Below are 19581 nucleotides of genomic sequence, written 5' to 3' on the forward strand. Positions count from 1 at the left end.
CCTTTTCTACCTTTAGTTGTGGAGTTTGCTCCACCCAAAGACTGGGTCATTTTCTGGGTTATTTCCATTGATGTGAGTGTTATCTAGTTGGATCCATAGGATGAGGTGAGCTTAGGGTCCCCCTAGTCCACCATCTTTTTTGTAATTCTCCTCTTCTAATTGACATTTATAAGGATTTTTCTTCTAGATACAAGTCCTTTATCAGACACATGATTTGCAAAATTTTCTCCCAGTCAGCAGGTTGTCTTTAAATTCTCTCAATAATGTCTTTGGAAGAACAAAGTTTTTAATTTTAAGGAAGTACTTTTTTTCAATTTATTTATTGTCTTGATTTTGCTTTTGGTGTCATATCTAGGGAATCTTTACCTAACTTAGGGTCAGAAGGATTTTCTACTGTATTTTCTTCCAGAAGTTTTTATATTTTAGCTTTTTTATTAAGTCTCTTGTTCATTTTGAGTTGACTTTTGCATATGGTGTGCTGTATGTATCGCAGTTGATGTTTATGCATGTGGAGACCCACTTGTCCCAGTACCATATGTTTAAAAGTCTATACTTTCTGCACTGAATTGCCTTTTTTTATTATGTTATGTTAGTCACCATACAGTACATCATTAGTTTTTGATGTAGTGTTCCATGATTCATTGTTTGCGTATAACACCCAATGCTCCATACACTATGTGCCCTCCTTAATACCCATCACGGGGCTAATCCATCCCCCAACCCCCTTCCTCTCTAAAACCCTCAGTTTGTTTCCCCAGAGTCCATATTCTGTCATAGTTCGTCTCCCCCCTCTGATTTCCCCCCTTCATTTTTCCCTTCCTTCTCCTAATGTCCTCCCTGCTATTCCTTATGTTCCACAAATAAGTGAAACCATATGATAATTGTCTTTCTCTGCTTGACTTATTTCACTTAGCATAATCCCCTCCAGTTCCATCCATATTGATGCAAATGTTGGGTAATCATCCTTTCTGATGGCTGAGTAATATTCCATTGTATATATGAACCACATCTTCTTTATCCATTCGTCTGTTGAAGGGCATCTCGGCTCCTTCCACAATTTGGCTATTGTGGACATTGCTGCTATGAACACTGGGGGTGTATATGGCCCTTCTTTTCACTGCGTCTGTATCTTTGGGGTAAATACCCAGTAGTGCAATTGCTGGGTCATAGGGTAGCTCTATTTTTAACTTTTTGAGGAACCTCCACACTGTTTTCCAAAGTGGCTGTACCAACTTGCATTCCCACCAATGGTGTAAAGAGGGTTCCCCTTTCTCCACGTCCTCTCCAACATTTGTTGTTTCTTGCCTTGTCAATTTTTGCCATTCTAACTGGTGTAAGTTGGTATCTCAATGTGGTTTTGATTTGAATTTCCCTGATGGTTAATGATGTTGAACATTTTTTTATGTGTCTGTTAGCCAGCTGTAAGGAAAGTGTCTGTTGGAAAAGTGTCTGTTCATATCTTTTGCCTATTTTTTGACTTGATTATTTGTTTTTTGGGTGTTGTGTTTGAGAAATTCTTTATAGATCTTGGATACCAGCCTTTTATTTGTAGGGTCATTTGCAAATATCTTCTACCATTCCATGGGTTGTCCCTTTGTTTTGTTGACTGTCTTTGTAGCTTTGTCAGAAGTCAGTTATTCATTTATGAGTGGTTCTTTTGTAGACTCTTCATGTTGTTCCTTTGGTATACAATTCTGTCTTTATCCCAATACCACTCTGTCTTGATTACTGTGGATTTATGAGTCTTGAAATAAGGCAGTGCTTATCTTCCCAATTTATTCTTTTTTTTCAAAGTTATTTTCATAGTCTTGTCTCTTTTTATTTCCACATGACTTTTAGTATAAGAATGTCAACTTATGCTCTAAAATGTATGCTAGGATTTTTATTGGGATTGTATTGATTCTGTAGGCCAGTTTGGGGAGGATAGATAATAAGACTAAGTCTCCTCCCTCAAGAAGATGATATATCCTTCCATTTATTTAGGCCTTTCTTAATTTCTCTCAGCTGATGTTGTGCAGGGGTCACAGTACAGGCCTTGCCCATGTGGGCATGTATATGCTACATACTTTTCTCTATGTAGTTCGTACTTTTCTCATGTAGTTCATATTTTTTGATACTATTGTTAATGGTAGTATTTTGTATTACACATTTTAGTTACTGTGTTTGCACTGAACTCTCAGTAGGAAAATGTTGCTAGGTAATGTTTTTGGTTGAAAGCACAAGTTACTTAAGGATGGAAAAAATACTTGATGTTTAACACCTATATTCATCAGGCTTTCCAGAGGAATAGAACCAATAGAGTTTTTATAGATAGATAGAGATATATTTTCAGGAATTGACTCATGAGATTTTGGAGACTTGGCAGAATCTAATGGGGGAAACTGCCAGGCTGAATGAAGACTGAGGAAATAGTTACAGTTGGAATCTAAAGGCAGTCTATTAGAGAACCACAAGGTACTGATGTAGATGATGTCAAAGGCATTCTACTGGCAAAATTCCCGCTAGATCAGGGGAGATCAGCCCTCTGTTCTGTTCTTGCCCTTCACCTGATTAGATGAAGCCCACCCACATTATGGAGAGCTAATTGCTTTACTCAAAGACTATCCATTTCTGTGTAAGTCACATTCAGAAACACTCTCACAGAAATATCCAGTATAATGTTTGATGAAATATCTGGGCACTGTGGCCCTGCCAAATGGACACACAAAATTCATCATCACAATATTCATTTGCCTAGATTGCCTTATTGGCTTTTAAATGTGATGGCAATTTACTGATCCTAGGGAATCAAATGTCCCATGGGAAATTCTACAGGTCATCTTTAGAAAATTAGTTACTAACATGAAATAGTTTAGTGGCTTTTAACTTTATTTGTTTGGTTTGAATTGAATTGTGGAGTTTTCCTTCTTTATCCCCAAACAGATCCACCTCAATGAATTCCTTGGATCTTCGGTGGTAAGAAAAAGAGGGAGTGAGCACATATGCATGCATGCGTGTGTGTGTGTGTGTGTGTGTGTGTGTGTAAATGTGAAAAATGTGAATGAAACTGTGAGGAATATATCTTGTGAGGAATACGTGAGGTGAGTTACCATGAGTTATATTAGTCCTCCTTTGTTTGTAGCACATGTTAGGAGACACGTGAAGATAGTTGCTGTTTGTTTTTTCCCAGCTTTCCTTGGACAGCATGGTTACTATGGTGACTCAGTGGGTACTGGGGTTTTTCATACAGAGTGAAAATGCTTTGGTGATTCTTGCCTGAATCACTTATTACCATAATAGCTTTTACATGTTGATCTTATAATTGTCATTCCTTCTAGATTTATAAATTGTCATTAAAATTTTGGGAAGAGTTTTCCATCTTTATTATTTATTTATTTATTTAGTATGACTCATGGTTTTTTATTTTGTTCAAAGGCTTACCATCTGACAGTATAATTTTGTAGTTTCATGTGCACATTGTTATCGAATTGGCCAGTGTTTACCCCAGTGTTTAGGTTCTGTGTCCATTTGTCACCTCCTCAAATACTTTCAGTATGTACTTTGTTCTGCAAAATGGAGTATTTCCCAAAATATAGAAGGCATGTAATGTTGCCTCTGACATGAACATCATAGCATGAGTACCAGAGAGAATACTTGGACATGGAACAGCAAGCAGGCATGAGCCCACATTTCCATGATGTGAGAGCTTTGGTTTCACTGCTTGTGTGCAGGAGGGGGCTGTGGGATGGAGCTGGGGAAGGGGCAGAGTGTCACTGCACAGCTTCCAGTGACCTGAGTGGGGACAAGCAAGCACATCCTCGCCCCCTTCCCCTGCCTTTCATATGCTGCCCATTCCTCTCGCTTTCTTCTCTATTCCATGTGCTCTCTGATCCCCTGCCTCTTCCTTCTAGTGGAACAGCAGAGAAGTGTGTGGACTCTGAGCCCCAGAAACAGGAAGCAATAGAGAAGAACGAGGTGTGATGCCCAGTGTGCTAGATAAGTTGCTGGAGCAAGAGTGACAAGATCAGGGTCCCATCACTGGGATACTTTAGGTAAGTCACTACCCTTCCTCCAGTGTCTTTTATATAACAGGATAACAATACCCAATTATCCCAACCACCCAGGAGCATTGTGGACATTAAATGAGATCCCATGTGAGAAAGGAATCTGTGGTTATAGGTGGGATGGAAGGACCAGTGCCCTTTTGAGTAATTTATTAACAGAGACACCCCACATATCACAGAACTCTGCAAGGTAGGCATTAAATTAATGGCACAGAAATGTTAGATGTTTAGATCAGGAGTTTTCCAAGTATGGTCTATATAACCCCACATCATGTTGGCATGGAGTGCTTGTTAAAATAGCAGGTACAGGGGCCTACCCTAAGTCTGCTGTATCCAAAACCAGGGAGGTGGAGTGAGAATGATTTCTCCTGTGTGTTATGGTATTTACCCAAGATTGAATAGCACTGCTGTGAATTTGCAACAATGGTTTTTTAAAATTTTGAATCATGTAATGTCTTATTTTGATGTCAGTTTCTCTTGAAGCTCAGCTTTAAATATTTGTGTGCGCTCCCAATGGATCAGAAAGGGAACAATCCTTTCTTTTCAGTTGTACTATTCAGTGTTTATTTGGGAGGGACTACCGTAGCTTCTTAAAGCTCATGTAACCACAAACTGGGTGGCTTAAACCATAGAAATTTATTTATTTATTTATTTATTTATTAATTTATTTATTTATCGTCTCACAGTTCTGGAAGCTAGCCCTGATCGAAGTATTTCTAGGGCCATACTTCCCCAAAATCCTTTTGGGGACTATCCATGCTCCTTCCTAGGTTCTGGTGGTTTGCTGGCAATCTCTGCACTAACTGGCTTGCAGATGTTTGGCTCCAGCCACTGTCTTCATCATCACAGTATGTTGTCCCTATTTTGTTTTCACGTGGCTGCCTTCTCATAAGGACACCGGTCACATTTGTTTGAGGACAGACCCTACTCCAGTATGATGGCATCTTAACTAATTGCATTTGCATCAACCCTAACTTCAAATCAGGTTATGTTCTGAGGTACTGGTGGCTCAGACTTAGCATATCTTTTTGCGGGTGACGCAGTTCAAACTATAACAGCCGTTGAAGTAGCCAGTTGCCATGGATGCATCACACTGAACAAGACGAGGCAGCATCCCTGGCGCTTGGTTTCTGGCTCAGGAAAACTGGCAGTAAGCCAGTAAGCAGATTAATAGGCAGGAGAATTTCATATGGGAATGAGTTCTTTAAAGAAAATAAGTGTATCCATTGAGTAGGAAATGATGGGGACCAGGAGTATTATAGATGGTGTTGTCGTTGAAGCCCTTTCTCAGGCAGTGACATTTGACCTGAGTCCTGAACAAGAGGAAACAAGGTCTGGGCTGGTATTTTGGTCCGTGATGTGTGTGGCACTAGTTGTTCCAGGAGCAGATGATGGACTCAAGTGGCTAGTGCCTGGCAGACAAAGTGCAGATCGCAAGAGATGAGATTGAAGGGCAGACAGGAGGCACATATTTGGGGCTGTGTAAGGAGATTGGAGTCATTCTGAGTTTGGAGAGTTGCAGTATGGGAGCAACAAGATCTGATTCATGTGTTCACAAGGTGACTCTGGCTGCTCTAAGTGTATTGTCTAATAGAGTTCAAATTCTGATATCTAAAAATTTTTTAAAAATATCAGGGAAAATGGTTTCTTTACTATGATACCCATCCTGCTAGGAAAATTCATAAGTTTATTAAAGCAGATTCATTTTCCACTAACCGCAGACTACATGGTGTTCATTGATTTATCTCTTCCCTCATTACTGCCAGCTAATGTACATTGTGGACTGTACAGTGTCCCTACCAGAGAACAGAGTGTTCACATTCCATTATCCCATCTTTCTGGGCTACCCAGACCAACTCACACTTCCTGTTTGTCATGCCCTGTCCATGACACAGACCACAGCTTCCCAGACCCCACCCCAAGCCCCCATCCTCTCTTAATTGTGTGTCTCCTTGTCTGCCCTGCACTGCCCTTTGCATACCTCCTGCAGACTACCAAAGCATGCCACTGCCACCAGGTGTTTTTTTTAAGTTTTTTTTTTAAAGTAATCTCTATACCCAACATGGGGCTCAAACTCATGACCCTGAGGTCCAAGAGTCACACGCTCTTCTGACTGAGCCAGCCAGGCAGCTTGCTACCAGGTGTTTTAATGTCTCCAGACCCCGTAGTATATCACAATCTTCTTTTACACCTATCATTTTTTCAGGCGTAGTTAGAGTCATTCTGTATAGATTCACAGCCTTGGTTTTTAGGGTGGTTATTATTATTATTATTTTTTACTTGCAAACGTTCTATAGGCCTGAAGTTTGATGATGGTGGTACGTTGATGCCACCTTGTGACAAAATCATGAACTGCAGTTTGAACATCGCTGAACAGGATAATGAAAACAAGGGGCTCATGACCCACAGAACTTTCTGGAAGTCAGGATGGAAAGGGGAGAACTCCTTGGGTACAGTTATATTGATGGCCTATCTCTGGACATTTTATATAAATTGAATCTTTCAATATGTGGTCTTTTGCATATTTGGCTTCCTTTACTGTCATAGTGTTTTCAAGGTTCATCCACGTTATCACTGTATGTTAGCACATATCACTATTTGATTCCTTTTTATTGCCAAATAATATACCACATTTTATTTACACATTCATTAATTGGTGGACAATTGGGTTATTTCTACTTTTGGCTTTTATAACTAATGATTCTATGTATGTGCATGTCCAAGTTTTTATATAGACATATGTTGTCATCTCTCCTGGCTGTGTACCTACAGTGGAATTGCTGGGTCATATGGTAACTCTCTGCTGAAGCATTTCAGGAATTGCCAGAGTGTTTTCATGACCCTGACAGTATTGAGGAGTATAAGCATAGCCTGTTTTTTTCTCTCTCATTAGACTGTGGTTATGGGCTTTGGGAAAGAACACCAAAGAGTTGACGTGCCCTCACATCACGTTACATTAGGGGGACCTGATACCAATATGACATCACTGAGAAGTTGACCCTCAGTACAAGGTTAAGGTGATGTTTGTTTAGTTTCACTAGTGTGCAGTAACTATTTTCCATTCACCTACTATATTCTTTAGATGTGAATCACTAAGTCAGTCCTGACCTCGGGTTTGGGAAGTGGAATTAAGGTTCACCTCATGGAGACAGGGTATCTACATATTTATTTCGAATTATTTGATGAAGATAGTTTGTCTCTTGTCACCCATTTTTGATTATTTCAAATGTTTATTTATATGAATCTTTATTCATATTCTTATTTTGTAGATTGCTTTTTAATGGGTACATCCCAAAAAGAAGTCTACCATCATGATTTAAATAGTGTAGAAGAAAAATTTGACTGAACACTAAGGAAACTGCAAGAGTTTCCTATCTCCGCCATTATATATTGCCACCATTGTGGTGTCTAAATATGCTATATTAGACAATGATTTTATACTATATTTAATCATGACAGATTTTAGAAGCACATTATTATTTTATATGGCTTTATTGCATACTTGGGCTTTTTGAGGAAGAAATAAAGAATAGGTAAGACAGCTTACTGAAGTGACCATAAAAAAGTTTTGCTAACATGTACAAAACATATTTGCAAATTTTTTTCAATGAAATGAAAGTACAAGATATGTGGGGAAAAAATGTATGCTTCGTTTGAAAGCCCATTATCTAAAGTAGTCTTTTAATTATCTACCTCTGACTCTATGGAAGGTATCTTACAACTGTAGCTTTCACTTGACTGTATTGCAATACAATCCTTTTCTATACCCAAGCAATTGAATCTTTCCTGGGGAAGGAAATCCTTTCCTCTTGGAGAAATACTTGTTTGTTTCTATTTAAACAATCATTTCAACATTCCTGGTCTGTACATATGACAATGTGGTAGTCCTTGAGCTGGCAAGTGTAATTTCCATGGAAGGATGGGGGAATGCTGCCTCATAGATGAGGAATGAAGACTGAGTTGCAGGACAAGTTCAGGGACATGTGAATTGAGTATCCGGAATTCTTAGAATGCTGATGTAAAGAGGAGAGCAACTAGAGATGTGGAGAGGGGCCCAGGGCATTAAAGCTTATTTTGAAATCCTCAATCATGAGAGAACTGTGCAGGTTGAAATCTTAATGGGAAGGTGCCATCTCATACTAGATTTAATTTCTGAATTAACAACCCCATCCTTTGACACTTTACTTCTTTGTTTCCATTCTGGAGAAGCCTTAAAACTTAACTAAAGTGATGGTGTAGTGTTTTTCTTAATTCCTGTTAACTGGATGCATGGATGGAAAGACGCATGCACGCATGCATGCAGGAGGTGTCACACATGTGCAGGGAATTCATGGATATTTACATTCCAGGCAGAGCTCTTCGTGCAGCTGAGTGAAGCTGTGGTGTTGGTCACTGAGAGAATGTACCTTCTCAGAAATGTGCAGCTTATAGTTTTGGTAGTTTATATATGTTTCTAGGAATTCATCTGTTTCTTCCAGATTGCCTAATTTGTTGGCATATGATTGCTTATAATATTCTCTTATAATTATTTGTATTTCTTTGGTATTGGTTGTGATCTCTTTTCTTTCATTCATGATTTTATTTATTTGGGTCTTTTTTCTTTTTGAAAAATCTGGCTAGCGTTTTATCAATCTTGTTAATTCTTTCAAAGTACCAGCTCCTAGTTTCAATGGTCTGTTCTCCTGTTTTGTTTTGTTTTTTTTTAATTTCTATATCATTGTTTCCTGCTCTAATCTTTATTATTTCCCCTTTTCCTGCTGGATTTAGGCTTTATTTGCATTCTTTTTCCAGCTCTTTTAGGTGTAAGGTTATTTATATATTTGAGATTTTTCTTCCTTCTTGAGGAAGGTCTTTTTTTTTAAGATTTAATTTATTCATTTGACAGAGAGACAGCGAGAGAGGGAACATAAGCAGGGGGAGCGGAAGAGGGAGAAGTAGGCTCCTGGCTGAGCAGGGAGCCTAATGCGGGGCTCGATCCTAGGACCTCAGGACCGTGACCTGAGCCGAAGGCAGACACACAATGACTGAGCCACTCAGGCACTCCTTGAGGTCTATATTGCTATATACTCCCCTCATAGGACCACCTTTACTGCATCCCAAAGGTTTTAGACTGTCATGTTTTCATTTTCATTTGCTTCTGTGTATTTTTTAAAATTTCTTCTTTAATTTCCTGGTTAACCCATTCATTCGTTAGTTGGATGTTCTCTAACCTCTGTGTATTTGTGGTCTTCCAATTTTTTTCTTGTGGTTGACTTCAAGTTTCATAGCATTGTGGCTAAAAATATGCATGGTATGATCTCAATCTTTTTGTACTGGTTGAGGCCTGATTTGTGACCCAGTATGTGATCTCTTCTGGAGAATGTTGCATGTGCACTCGAGAAGAATGTGTATTCTGTTGCTTTAGGATGAAATGCTCTGAATATATCTGTGAAGTCCATCTGATCCAGTGTGTCATTCAAAGCCGTTGTTTCCTTGTTGATCTTCTGCTTAGATGATCTGTCCATTGCTGGGAGTAGGGTGTTAAAGTCCCCTACTATTATTGTATTATTATCAATGTGCTTTTTAAATTTTGTTATTAATTGGTTTATAATTGGCTGTTCCCAAGGTAGGGGCATAAATATTTACAGTTGTTAGAACCTCTTGGATAGACCCTTTTATTATGATATAGTGTCCCTCTTCATTTCTTATTACAGTCTTTGGTTTAAAATCTAATTTGTCTGATATAAGGATGGCTACCCCAGCTTTCTTTTGATGTCCATTAGCATGATAAATTGTTCTCCACCCCCTCACTTTCAATCTGGGGCGTCTTTGGGTCTAAAATGAGTCTCAAAAAAATACAGAAATAAAAATAAAAAATAAAAATAAATAAATAAATAAAATGAGTCTCATATAAGTAGCATATCAATCATTGGGTCTTGTATTTTTTTATCCATTCTGATACCATATGTCTTTTGATTGGAGCATTTAGTCCATTTACATTCAGAGTAATTATTGAAATATATGAATTTAGTGCTATTGTTTTACCTGTAAAGTCGTTGTTCCTGTAGATTGCCTCTGTTCCTTTCTATTCTTTGTTGCTTTTGGTCTCTCTTTCCCTTTAATATGTCTTCAGAGCTGGTTTAGTGGTCACAAGCTCCTTTAGTTTTTTTTTGTCTTGGAAACTCTATCTCCTTCTATTCTGAAGACAGTCTTGCTGGATAAAGTATTCTTGGCTGCATATTTTTCCCATTTAGCACGTTGAATATATCATGCCAGTCCTTTCTGGCTTGCTAGGTCTCTGTGGACAGGTCTGCTGCCAGCTTTATGTATCTACCCTTGTAGGCTAAGGACCTTTTCTCCTGAGCTACTTTCAAAATTCTTTGTCTTTGCATTTTGCAAATTTCACTATATGTCGTTGTGTTGACCTGTTGATGTTGATTTTGAGGGAGTTCTCTGTGCCTCTTAGACTTGAATGTCTCTTTCCTTCCCCAGATGGGAAGTTCTCAGCTATAATTTGTTCAAATAAACCTTCTGCCCCTTTTTCCCACTCTTCTTCTATGATACAGATATTATTTTGTTTTATGGAATTGCTGAATTCCCTAAGTCTACCTTCATGATCTACTAGTTTTCTTTCCCTCTTCTTTTCAGCTTCATTATTTTCCATAATTTTATCTTCTACGTCACTGATAAGCTCCTCTGCTTTGTCCATCCTCATGTTTATGGCTCCACTTAGGACTGCATCTGAGTTATAGCATTTTTAATTTCAGCCTGACTAGATTTTAGTATTTTTATCTCTGTAGTAAGGGATTCTGTAGTGTCTTCTGTGCCTTTTTCAAGTCCAGCCAGTATCTTTTTAATCATTGTTTTAAATTGTATCTCAGACATCTTACATATAACTGTATTGATTAAATCCCTGGCTGTGAGTACTATCTCCTGCTCTTTATTTTGGGGTGAATTTCTCCATCTTGTCATTTTGTTCAGAAAAGAAGAAACAAAAAGAAAAATATAAAAAAGAACAACAACAACAAAATACAAAAAATCTAGATTCTGGGTGTGTTTTGGTCTGCTTGTTAAAAGAAACTAGATCCCAAAATAAGAAAGAAAGAAAAAAAATATGTCTAAAAATAAAATAAAATACAATGAAAGCAAACAAAAAATAAAAACATATAAATATATATAAAAATAAATGATTGAAAAACTAAGAAAATAAATGAAAAAATAATAAAAAAATAAAGAATAAAAGTACAAAGAAGGGTAGATCCTATTTTCCTCTAGAGCTGAAGCTTTGCAGCCCTCTGTGATCAGTAAACTTGATGCAAGCCAGTTGTTTGTGCTGGTCTTCTGGGAGATGGGCCTGTTGTGCTGATTCTCAGGTGGACTTGCCCTAGTGGAAATGCCCCTCCAGGATGCAGGGAGGCAGGGCTTGGTGTAAGCGGCTCCAGGCTCCACTATGTGGCACTGTTTGGTCCCTGAAGCCTTTCAGCACTGATGGGCAGGATGAATATGGCAGCACCCCACTCTTTAGCCCAGAAGCTGAAAATTCAGTGAGCCCTCACAGAAGAGCAATCAATCTCTCTTGTGTCCCTGGTTTCTGTCAGAACCCTGTGTTCATCCTGCCTGTGTCGGAGCTTTTTTATCTCAGGGGCGTGTGACTGAGTTTCAAAACTCCAAATTTTAGTGACTCCCATGGCACAGATCCACGCTGTTCCACCTGGGGAAGGTCTCACCCCACTTCTGCCATTTGCCAGACCTGAACCGGAAAGCAGTCATACCACCACTCAGCGACTCACAGTTTATGGCAATACAAAGCAGAAAGCCGACACCCAGAGTCACTATTCTCAGCCGGCTTCCACACTCTTTTGCCTGGGAACAATGCAGCACTTAAACACCACCCCTTCTTCTTGCAACTCAGGGGATCCTCAACCGTGGTGTCACACCTGGGATTCTGCCCTGCTTTCCACCTGAGCAAGGGATGAGATAAATTTGGGGGCCCCCTACTCCTCCACCATCTTAACTGCTCCTCCTTGCAGAACTGATTTATCTTGTAACTGAAAATTTCTACATTTTGACTTCATCTACCCATTTTTTCTTCTTTATTGAGATATAAATGACATACAATATTATGTTGGTTTCAGCTATAGACCATAATGATTCTACATTTATTTTGACCACCACAATATGTCTAGTTAACATCTGTTAACATATATAGGTACAAAATTTGTTTTGTGATGATAATTTTAAGATCTACTCTGGTAGTACCTTTCAATATGCAATACAGGATTGTTAAATATAGTCACCATTCTCAACATTACATCCTCATCACTTATTTTATGAATGGAAATTTGTGCTTTTTGCCCTCTTCAGTCATTTTGCCCACTGCCCACCCCTTGTATAGATATTAATGCCTCAAAATATTCTTTGACTGTTGTTTTAATTTTTATTTTTTTAAGATTTTATTTATTTGTCAGAGAGAGAGAGCACAAGCAGCGGGAGCAGCACTCAGAGGGAGAAGCAGACTCCCTGCTGAGCAAGGAGCCCGATGCAGGACTCAATCCCAGGACCCTGGGACCATGACCTGAGCCGAAGGCAGACGCTTAACTGACTGAGCCACCCAGGCATCCCACTCTGATTGTTGTTTTAACTAGATTCTGATATATTGTGTTTTCATTATCATTATCTTCATTAAATTTGGCAATTTAATCTGTATTTCCATTTGGGCTCAAGATTTCTTTTTTTTTTTTTTTAAAGATTTTATTTATTTATTCAACAGAGATAGAGACAGCCAGCGAGAGAGGGAACACAAGCAGGGGGAGTGGGAGAGGAAGAAGCAGGCTCATAGCGGAGGAGCCTGATGTGAGGCTCGATCCCATAATGCCAGGATCACGCCCTGAGCCAAAGGCAGATGCTTAACCACTATGCCACCCAGGCGCCCCTGGGCTCAAGATTTCTTTAACAGCCTCAGGTGGAATCAATTGTTGTGACTGTTCCATGTTCTTCTGAAAAATAAGTATCTTGTCTATTAACAATCACAGTTCAGAATGTCTTTTTATAACATCACTTTTGGGATTATGTTGTTTATGTCTTCTCTGCAATGACTTCATATTTCTCTAATTGACCATTTTTGGATTAAGGGAAATATATTAGAATCATCTATTATTAGTGAGTTTCTTCTTTTATTCCCTTGAACTGCTGTAGTTTTTGTTCTATGAGTACTTTTACTGTGTAATTGCTTGTATAAGTATTGATATCACACATCTTCCTTGTGAATTTTAGCCTTTAGCATTAGACATGGTGCTTTTTTTTGTCTTTGTAAATCGATTTTGATCTCAGTTCTACTCTCTCTAATAGTAAGATTATAACCCCTTGTTTCTTGTTGGCAATTTCCTGGTATATTTTTCCTTATTGTATAATTTTTAACCTATCTGAATACCCTTATGTTAGTATATCTCTGGAAAAAGTATAGTTTTGGATTTTCCTACAATAGGCAATTTGGAAACACTGTTCTTTTACTAGGGGAGTTAAGCACATTTACACTTACTGATATGGTCAATATATTTTTTAAAGATTTTATTTTTTTATTAGAGAGAGAGAGAGAATGAGCAGGGGGAGGGGCAGAGGGAAAAGCAGACTCCCAGCTGAGCAGGGAGCCAGATGTGGGGCTCGATCACAGGACCCTGGGATGATGACCTGAGCCAAAGGCAGACGCTCCACTGACTGAGCCACCCAGGTGCCCCTGATCAATATTTTTGATCATTTGTGTTCAGTTCTCTCACATTGTTTACAAATTCATGAAATAATACTCTTAAAATAGACAGTGTATTTCATTTCCTGTCTTTTTTAATGTAGCATTTCGAATTGTAGTGGTTGTGTTCCAGTAGTACTTTTGTATGTCTTTTTTTTAAAATAATTTTTATTCTATTAGTCCAGTAGTACTTTTATACTAAATCCTTAAATACTCTACTTAATATCCTTGATATGTAATGAAGTCTTACTAATGAATAGAGAGACAATCAATGATATGAACAGATAATTCACATAACAAACAATATACACACTAATTAAACTTTTAAAAATATGCCATGTACAATACATAAAGGAATGCCAATTAATATCCTGGGCTATCATATGAGTGAAAAAAGATGTTTCTTTTTGAAATTTCTTTAAATTTTAAAAAATTTCATATTATTTTCTTTTTTCCCATCATGATAAGTGTACTCTTTAATCCCCATCACCTATTTCATCCATCCCCCCCCCACTTCCCTTCTGGTAACCATTAGCTTGTTCTCTATAGTTAAGAGTCTGTTTCTTGGATTGTCTCTCTCTCTCTCTTTGTTGCTTGTTTGTCCTGTTTCTTAAATTACACATATGAATGAGATCATTTGGTATTTATCTTTCTCTGGCTGACTTATTTTGCTTAGCATTATATTCTCTAGCTCTATCTATATCATTGCAAATGGCAAGATTTCATTCTCTTTCATAGCTGAATAATATTCCTATATCTCATGGAATATTAAATATGTAACATATTAAACATATATCACTCACATCTTCTTTATCCATTCATATATTGATGGACACATGGACTATTTCCATAGTTTAGGTATTGTAAATAATGCTGCTATAAACATAGGGGTGTAGGTATCCTTTTGAATTAGTGCTTTTGTGTTTTTTTGGTAAATACCCAGTAGTGCAATTACTGGCTCATAGGGTAGTTAATTTTTTGAGGAACCTCCATACTGTTTGCCAGAGTGGCTGCCCCGTTTGCATTCCCACCAACAGTTCAGAAAAGTTTTTTCATCACATCCTCACCAGCACTTGTCATTTCTTGTGTTTATTATTTTAGCCATTCTGGCAGCTGTGAGGTGATATCTCATTGCATTTTTTTAAGATTTGTTTATTTATTTTTGGAGAGAAAGAGAAAGAGAGAGAGAGTGGGGGGAGGGGCAGAAGGAGAGGGGGGAGAGAATCTGGAGCAGACTCCCTGCTGGGTATGGAGCCTGACGCGGGGCTCAATCTCACAACCCTGAGATCATGACCTGAGCCGAAACCAAGAGTCAGTTGCTCAACCAACTGAGCCACTCAGGCATCCCTCATTATAGTTTTGACTTGCATTTCCCTGATGATGAGTGATGTTGAGCATCTTTTTATGTGTTTTTTGGCCATCTGGATGTCTTCTTTGGAAAAATGTCTGTTCATGCCTTCTGCCCATTTTTTAATTAGATTATTTGTTTAGGGGGTGTTGTGTTGTATCAGTTCTTTATATATTTTGGATACTAACCCTTTATCAGATATGTCATTTGCAAATATCTTCTCCCATTCCGTAGGCTGCCTTTTAATGTTGTTGACTATTTCCTTCACTGTGCAGAAACTTTATTTTGATGTATCCAAATAGTTTATTTTTACTTTTATTTCCCTTGCCTCAGGAGATATAACTAGAAAAAAGTGGCATCAACCCATGTCAGAGAAATTACTGTCTGTGTTCTCTTCAAGGATTTTTATGGTTTCAGATCTCACATTTAGGTGTTTAATCCATTTTGAGTTTATTTTTGTGTACGGTGTAAGAAAGTGGTTCAGTTTCATTCTTTTGCATGTGGCTGTCCAGTTTTCCCAACACCATTTGTTGAAGAGATCATCTTTTTCCTATTGGATATTAATTCTTCCTTTGTTGAAGATTGACCATATTTGTGGGTTTATTTCTTGGTTTTCTATTTTTTTCTATTGATCTATGTGTCTATTTTTATTCTAGTACCATACGGTTTTAATTACTATGGCTTTGTAATATAATTGAAGTCTGGAATTGTGATACATCCAGTTTTGTTTTTCTTCCTTCAAAATTGCTCTGGCTATTTGGGGTCTTTTGTGGTCTCATATAAATTTTAGGATTGTTTGTTGGTGTTCTGTGAAAAATGATATTAGTATTTTGATAGGGATTACGCTAAGTGTGTAGATTGCTTTGGGTAGTATAGACGTTTTAACAATATTTGTTCTTGCAATCCATGAGCATGGAATGCCTTTCCATTTGTTTTTGTTGTCTTCAATTTCTTTCATCAGTGTTTTATAGTTTATAGAGTACAGATCTTTCACCTCTTTGATTAAGTTTATTCCAAGATATTTTATTATTTTTGGTGCAGTTGTAAATGGGATTGTTTTCTTAATTTCACTGCTGCTTCATTATTAGTGTATAGGAATGCAATAAATTTCTGTACATTGATTTTGTATTCTGTGACTTCACTGAATTTGTTTATGAATTCAAGTAGTTTTTTGGTGAAATCTTTAGTGTTTTCGTTATAGAGTATCATGTCATCTGCAAATAGTGAGAGTTCTACTTCTTCCTTACCCATTTAGATACTTTTTATTTTTTTATGTTGTCTAATTGCTGTGGCCAGGACTTCTAGTACTATGTTAAATAAAAATGGTGAGAGTGGACATCCTTGTCTTGTTTCTGATCTTAGGGGAAAAGTTCTCAGTTTTTTACCATTGAGTATGATGATCGCTGTGGGTTTTTCATATAAGGCCTTTATTATGTTGAGGTATGGTCCCCCTAGACCCACTTTGCAGAGGGTTTTTTTTATATTATGTTAGTCACCATACAGTCCATCATTAGTTTTTGATGTAGTGTTCCATGATTCATTGTTTGCATATAAGACCCATGGCTCCATGCAATATGTGCCCTCCTTAATACCCATCACTCTGCCTATACCAATCCCCCAACCCACTCCCCTCTGAAGCCCTCAGTTTGTTTCCCAGAGTCCAAAGTCTCTCGTGGTTCATTCCCCCTTCTGTTTACCCCCTTCATTCTTCCCTTCCTTCTGCTACCAATCTCCCTTCTATTTCTTATGTTCCATAAAAGAGTGAAACCATATGATAATTGTCATTCTCTGCTTGACTTATTTCACTTAGCATAATCTCCTCCAGGCCTGTCCATGTTGCTGCAAATGCTGGGTAATCGTTCTTTCTGATGGCTGGGTAATATACCATATGGACTACATCTTCTTTGTCCATTAGTCTGTTGAAGGGTATTTCAGCTCCTTCCGCAATTTAGCTATTGTGTATAATGCTGCTATGAACATTGGGGTGCATATGGCCCTTTTCTTCACTACGTCTGTATCTTTGGGGTAAATACCCAGTAGCAATTGCTGGGTCATAGGGTAGCTCTATTTTTAACTTTTTGAGGAACTTCCACACTGTTTTCCAATGTGGCTGTACCAACTTGCATTCCCACCAACAGTGTAAGAGGGATCCCCTTTCTCTACAACCTCTCCAATGTTTGTTGTTTCTTGCCTTGTCAATTTTTGCCATCCTAACTGGTGTAAAGTGGTATCTCAATGTGGTTTTGATTTGAATTTCCCTGATGGCTAATGATTTTGAACATTTTTTCATGTGTCTGTTAGCCATTTGTATGTCTTCTTTGGAAAAGTGTCTGTTCATATCTTCTGCCCATTTTTTGATTGGATTATTTGTTTCTTGGGTATTGAGCTTGAAAAGTTCTTTATAGATCTTGGATTCCAGCCTTTTATCTGTAGTGTCATTTGCAAATATCTTCTTCCATTCTGTGGGTTGCCTCTTTGTTTTGATGACTGTTTCCTTTGCTGTGCAGAAACTTTTTATCTAGATGAAGTCCCATGGGTTCATTTTTTCTTTTGTTTCTCTTGCCTTTGGAGATGTGTCATGAAAGAAGCTGCTGTGGCTGATGTCAAAGAGGTTACAGCCTATGTTCTCCTCTAGGATTTTGATGGATTCCTGTCTCACATCGAGGTTTTTCAACCATTTGGAGTTTATCTTTGTGTATGGTGTGAGAGAGTGGTCAAGTTTCATTCTTTTGCATATAGCTGTCCAATTTTCCCAGCATCATTTATTGAAGAGACTGTCTTTTTTCCACCGGATGTTTTTTCCTGCTTTGTCAAAGATTAGTTGACCATAGAGCTGAGGGTCCATTTCTGGAGTCTCTATTCTGTTCCATTGGTCTATGTGTCTGTTTTTGTGCCAGTACCATGCTGTCTTGGTGATCACAGCTTTGTAGTATAGCTTGAAATCTGGCAACGTGATGCCCCCAGCTTTGTTTTTCCTTTTCAACAATTCCTTGGCAATTCGGAGCCTTTTCTGGTTCCAAACAAATTTAAGGACTGTTTGTTCCAGCTCTTTGAAAAATGTCATTGCTATTTTGATTGGGATGGCGTTGGAAGTGTAGATTGCCCTGGGTAGCATAGACATTTTAACTATGTTAATTCTTCTTATCCATGAGCATGGAATATTTTTCCATCTCTTTGTGTCTTCTTCAGTGTCTTTCAAGAGTGATCCGTAGTTTCTAGAATATAGATTCTTTACCTCTCTGGTTAAGTTAATTACAAGATATTGTATGATTTTTGGTGCTATTGTAAATGAAATCGATTCCCTTCTTTCTCTTTCTTCAGACTCATTGTTCGTGTATAGAAATGCAGCTGATTGCTGAGCATTGATTTTGTATCCTGCCACATTACTGAATTGTTGTATGAGATCTAGTAATTTGGGGGTGGAGTCTTTTGGATTTTCTATATAAAGTATCATGTCATCTGCGAAGAAAGACAGTTTGACTTCTTCTTTGCTGATTTGCATACCTTTTATTCCTTTTTGTTGTCTGATTGCTGTTGCAAGGACTTCTAGTACTATGTTGAACAATACTGGCGAGAGTGGGCACCTTTGTCATGTTCCTGATCTTAAGGGATAGGCTTTCAGCTTTTCCCTGTTGAGAATGATGTTCGCTGTAGGCTTTTCCTAGATGGTTTTTATGAAATTGAGGAATGTACCCTCTATCCCTACACTCTGAAGGGTTTTAATCAGGAAAGGATGCTGTATTTTGTCAAATGCTTTTTCTGCATCAATTGAAAGGATCATATGGTTCTTGACTCTTTTCTCGTTGATGTGATCTATCACACTGATAGATTGAGAATGTTGAACCACCCTTGCATCCCAGGGATGAATCCCACTTGGTCGTGATGGATAATCCTTTTAACGTGCTGTTGGATCCTAATAGGTAGGATCTTGTTGAGAAACTTGGTGTCCATATTCATCAGGGATACCAGTCTGCAATTCTCCTTTTTGATGGGGTCTTTGCCTGGTTTGGGGATCAAGGTAATATTGGCCTCATAGAATGAGTTTGGTAGTTTTCCTTCTGTTTCTATTTTTTGAAACAGCTTTAGGAGAATAGGTATTATTTCTTATTTGAATGTTTGGTAAAATTCCCCGGGAAATCCTTCAGGCCCTGGACTCTTGTTTTTGGGGAGGTTTTTGATTACTGCTTCAATCTCTTCATAATTAATCAGTCTGTTTAAATAATCAATTTCTTCCTGTTTCAGACTTGGTAGTTTATAGGTTTCCAGGAAGAAATCCATTTCTTGCAGGTTGTTTAATTTATTGGCATATAGTTGTTGATAATAGTTTCTAATGATTCTTCCTATTTCTTTGGTGTTGGTCGTGATCTCTCCCCTTTCATTCATAATTTTATTAATTTGGGTCCTTTCTCTATTCTTTTGAATAAGTCTGGCCAGTGGCTTATCAATCTTATTTATTCTTTCAAAGAACC

General features: G+C 38.0%; 1 long non-coding RNA gene across 1 annotated transcript in view; it reads left to right on the forward strand.

Moving 5' to 3' along the window:
* LOC105240555 overlaps positions 1–19581 on the forward strand; it is a 79978-nt gene that overhangs the window by 39477 nt on the left and 20920 nt on the right. Inside the window, exon 4 of the long non-coding RNA XR_002144014.2 lies at positions 3891–4031. This is a non-coding gene — a long non-coding RNA (uncharacterized LOC105240555). The remainder of the gene's footprint in view (positions 1–3890; positions 4032–19581) is intronic.

Source organism: Ailuropoda melanoleuca, chromosome X, assembly GCF_002007445.2.
Source record: "Ailuropoda melanoleuca isolate Jingjing chromosome X, ASM200744v2, whole genome shotgun sequence".
In the NCBI taxonomy this organism is placed as follows: domain Eukaryota; kingdom Metazoa; phylum Chordata; class Mammalia; order Carnivora; family Ursidae; genus Ailuropoda; species Ailuropoda melanoleuca.